We start from the raw sequence: 5,382 nt of genomic DNA on the forward strand, positions 1-5,382 counted from the left end.
GACAATGCCTCAAATATGTCAGGAAAATATACAGGTCTTCAAGCTAGAATAAAAAACGCTTGCTCTTATGCAGTATATGTACCATGTTCTGCGCATTCGTTAAATTTAATAGGTGAGTGTGCCGCAAATTGTTGTTTAACAGCAAATGATTTTTTTAATCTTATTCAAAATATCTTTACATTTTTTTCTGCATCGACCAACCGATGGCAAGTGTTATCAGAATGTTTAACAGGAAACATATCTATAAAAAGATTATCTGACACTCGCTGGTCTTCACGTCACGATGCATGTTCAAGCTTATTAAAAAATTGGTCATAAGTTTTAAAGGCATTAAATCTATAGCAAGAGGCTATTATTAGTTCAGTTAAGAAGTTTGGAAATGAGTATTATGGTTACAGTTTGGAGTGATGTCTTGGAACGATTTAATTATACTAGTAAGAAACTACAGGAGGTATCAATCGATTTAAGAACTGTATTAAAATTATATTATTCCTTGATACATTATATAAATGATATAAGAAATAATTATGATCTATATGAAAAAAAAGTATTGAGATATCTGAAATTAAAGAGTATAAAATAATAGAAAGAAGAAACGAAAAATACCCTATGACGAATCACGTGAAAATGAATCGCAACTAAATTCAAAAGATGTCTTTAAAAGTCAAACTTATATTCCAATAATGGATTCTTTAATTTCTGAATTAAATAAAAGAAAAATAGCTTACGAAGACATTAACGAAAAATTTAAATTCTTATTTTGTATTACTGAAATTATTTCATCTGAAGTTAGACATCAATCAGCAGTTTTACAAAAATATTACTCTAAAGATCTTCCTGTATCATTCTTAAATGAATGTATTCATTTTCATAGCTACCTACTAACTTTACCAAAAGACAATGCTCCTAAAACTATTTTAGGAATGTTACAGAAAATAATAGAAAGTGATTTACAAGATGTCTTTCTATATATTAGCATTGTTTTAAGAATGTTTTTATGTTGTCCAGCTTCAAACTGCTCAGCAGAGAGAAGTTTTAGTGCTTTGAAGAGGATTAAAACTTACTTAAGATCTAGTACCAAAGATGATCGTCTGAATGATCTAGCAATACTAAATATAGAGTCAGAATTAACAGTTAATATAAATTATGATGATATTATAAATAAGTTTAGTGAGTTAAAAGCTCGTAGAAAAATGTAATTGTTACTAATATTAATATAATAAAGTTTATAGTTAATCATATAGAATATTATATTATATTCATTATTCTGTGTTAATATTTGTATATTTTAGCATAATAATTTTATTTTTTTCCCAATTAACGCTATATTAGTAAAATATTAAAATGTGTCTATAAAGGGCGGCAAAAAATGTTGTACACCCGCGGCGGCAAAATTGTAAATACGGCCCTGAGTATATTATCAGGTAGGCAATCTACCTGCGGTAGATTGCGGACACAGCGAGGTGAGAGAATAGATTTTACAGAAGACCCGATATTATGTGTCTAGAACTTTCGTGCTGTTCAGTTGTATTTGCATTATCGTCTCATACAAAGTGCTATCTCGTAAAGTAAAAAGTTAATAAACTTCCCGTAGATAGAGTCTGCAGTGTTTAACGTAGGTACCTATACATGCATTATATTATTATTATAGTATATTTTTCTATACCGCCTACATGTTAGAAAATGTACAATAAAATATTGTTTAGTGTATAGTGCGTTAATTCGATATAACTTATATGTATTAACATTTCTTGTATATTATATTTTTAAATATATTTGCATTAATTTCAGCTCACAAATGGCGATGAAGATGACATATTCCTGGATAATAATACATATATATATATATACAATATACATGTTTAATTTTCGGTACATAAAACCAATTGACAATTTAGTAATAAAAAATCATGTTTTTATTACATTTTGTATTTATGTTAGTACCTACCTACTTAGTAAAATGTTTATTATATAAAAATATTAAATACACTCAGAAAATTACTTAAGGGGCCTCGCCATTGCATTGATTGAAGGAGAATCATTTACGCAATTTCTAATCTCGTTGTCGCCACCCGAGATCTATGTGTTAGTCGTAAATGATTATTAGTGTGTGTGGTGGCCATGAGGGTCAATTGTAGCGGTACAGAGGGCTCTCACACGCACTCGCACGCACATGTCAGTATGTAATATTGTGATCATGAAAAAATGTTTATTTTTCACTCAAACACACGATCCTAATTCCAACAATACGTCGCAACGATTAACTCGATTTACATTATGACAAAATATTCTTTTTTTCCACAACATCTATGAGGCATCGGTCGAGGTACATTTTTAAAATTGTATTTAGTTAATTAAATATTTAAGCTTGAAATTCTGAATTTTTTTGAATTTTTTAAAATTTTTATTGCATTTTAAATTACAAAAATTAAAAATGTGGTTCGACCGTTTCCTTGTATATATTACGGACAATCCGAATATTTTTTCAGAATAAAAATCCTGATAATTGTCGGCACGTACCGTTGGAATTAGAGACAGTAGTTTTTAACAAAAAATACATGGTGGCGAGGCCCCTTAATATTATTGTATAATTTAATACAAGTTTTACAATGAAATTTTTTTTATTATTCTTTGGTAATAATATTACATTTAGAAGTTAGATATAAGAGACATGGAACTAATTGAAAGCGCTTATTATATATTACTGTGTAACAAAGATCAACATTTACCATCCACCCACCAACCACCCTATAACCAGTTACCACTATCATATTTTATACTACTTCATCAAATATTATGCTAACTATAGGTAATCATAAAACTACCTAATGATACGTGTCATGCACCCATCCATAAAATCAACTTCTAACATACAAACCTATCCTCAAGCACCGTAAAAGTTAACAGTCAAATCACCACTTAATAAAAAAACACACACACAACTCTTCGTCTCTCCCCATGGACAAACCAATGCATCTTATGCGCCTTCGTTATTTTTGACTCCAATAATATCATAATACCTAATAATACTTAATAGTATGTACCTATATCGTTATTTGAATTTATTACTGCGTTAATCACCTCATTTCCTCTCTTTACTGCTGTACTACACAAGCAATATTTATTTATTGATTGTATTTAAATAGTCGAACTCCTATTATAATTTATAAGTTTAAAATAACATGTGTCTTATATGTTACATATGTTGTACCTAGCTTATGATTATATCTTCTTCATCCCTTTTAATAATTATTATGATAACGTCATTACTCATTAGTCATTAGAAATAATAGAATACCTACCAACGTTATTTCCACTTTATAGTTGTCCACTTGTATCTACACTTTTAATTGGTCTCTGATTTTATATTTTAACTAACATCGCTCAATTTAATACTATCTGATTATTATAATTATTTACTATTATTATATATTGTTTTCATATCCATAGGCGTAGAATGAGGTGGTGTAAGGGAGGTATAGCCCACCCTGGAATTTTATAATTTTTATAAACTTCAACGCAATCTAACTGAATTCAAAGTATTATATTTGGTTATTTGACTGTTGCATTTAAATTTGATTTTTGTTTGTCCCCTTTTATCTGTACACAAGGTATGCTAAGCTTAGTGATAGAGATAGGTTTTTTCAACCACTGCTCTGTCGTCGATTAAATTAAAAACAAAAAAGGAAACATTACGCGGTAGTGGTTACAAGTTAATGCACTCAACCTGTCACCCTCAATGTCGAGTTTTCATTCCGGTCGTCACGTACGTCAAGTCGGCACCACCCTTATTCCGGATATCATCGTAAATTATTAACCTACACCGGCCGGATACGGGTTTTCATTATTATTTAAATACATTACAATCTCTGGTTTATGATGATACCATTGGAAATCATTATCGTTATTTTATTATTCAATAGAAATTATAATAGAATAATACAGTTAACTCTTAGTAACTTTATAGGAACCTTTGTAATTTGGTACCTACCTATTTACATTATATACACTTTAATTTTTTCACTATTTAAAGATTATGTAATTGGGATAATGCAATTTTAATGTTGTGAATACCTACGTTAGAATTGAAGATTAACTTTTGCTATGTAAATTTATACATGTTTTACAGGTTTGTACTTATGTTGACGATACGTCGGTAACTATTAATATTTTTATGGGTTAAAAAAAATTATCTTATATAATATATGCATACCTACTTATACAGAGTGAGTCATTAAGAGTCACAAAGCATGGTCATTCCCATTTTCCTTTAGTAAATTAATTTAAATTTTGCTTTTTGGAACTTATAAATAGCCATACTTAGGGGCTATATTTTCAAATACTTTATACTTTATACCATTTTATGAGTGTTCTGTGGCGATACCAACTCATTTTTTTTAAATGAGAACCACCTTTTTTTTTCTATAGATTGTTAATCAAATGACCTTTTTGAAAATGTTGATGCATCTTAATCAATATTCCAACGAGTATAACGAATGCCAAAAAAAAAGTTAAAAAACGAATAGCATAACAATAATATATATATAAATATATATTATTAATTATTATAATTACTATACATTATAAAATTTATATTTTTGAACCTCCTATTTATAATTGCATAATGCATTAGAATACCATAAATATGAACCGTAAATATGTAGGTACTATGTATAATATATGTGTAATGTAGGTATTAATGTATTATACTGGCGTTATTTATGACAGTGTACCGCCTACACCCTACCTTTTAAGAATCTTGAAAAATGTTTAGATACAATTATAAAATTAAAATGTCTGTGAAATATATTGTGGCATAACACATTTAGTTGATAACGTCAAAAATAATTTGTAGAAAAGAATTAATATAATATTATTATTATTATGAAAGTCTATGAACAAAAATAAAAATAAATTTTAAATATTTTGAGTGATCTGCAGTATTATCTAAATGACAGCATAAAACCACCCACGGAATACAGGAAGTGAAATGATAAATAGGAGGAAAGGAATGTTAATAACCTCTGGACTCAGAAAGGACGTGACACAAGTTAAAAATAAATATTTTTTATATTTTTTCCCCTTCGGGTTGACCGTAAAAAGGTAAACACATTATCGAATGTGGAATCTGAAGTAAACAGTGAGCTGGAGGAGAGGTAAAGTTAACCATGTGCATCTGTCACTTTCAGGAAACTTTTCGATTGTATTTATTTTTGAAAAGGAGAGATTTAGTTTCCTATTTTAAATGATTATAATATAGATAAGTTGAGCAATGGAGCAATATAAGGTTTTTAGTATAGTTTAACGTTTGTTTATTTTTTTTTTACGACTTTACCTGTTTCTGTTAATGGGTCGTCTAAGTCACGAATCCGTAAACGCTGC

This window comes from Acyrthosiphon pisum, chromosome A1 (genome assembly GCF_005508785.2).
Source record: "Acyrthosiphon pisum isolate AL4f chromosome A1, pea_aphid_22Mar2018_4r6ur, whole genome shotgun sequence".
NCBI lineage: Eukaryota > Metazoa > Arthropoda > Insecta > Hemiptera > Aphididae > Acyrthosiphon > Acyrthosiphon pisum.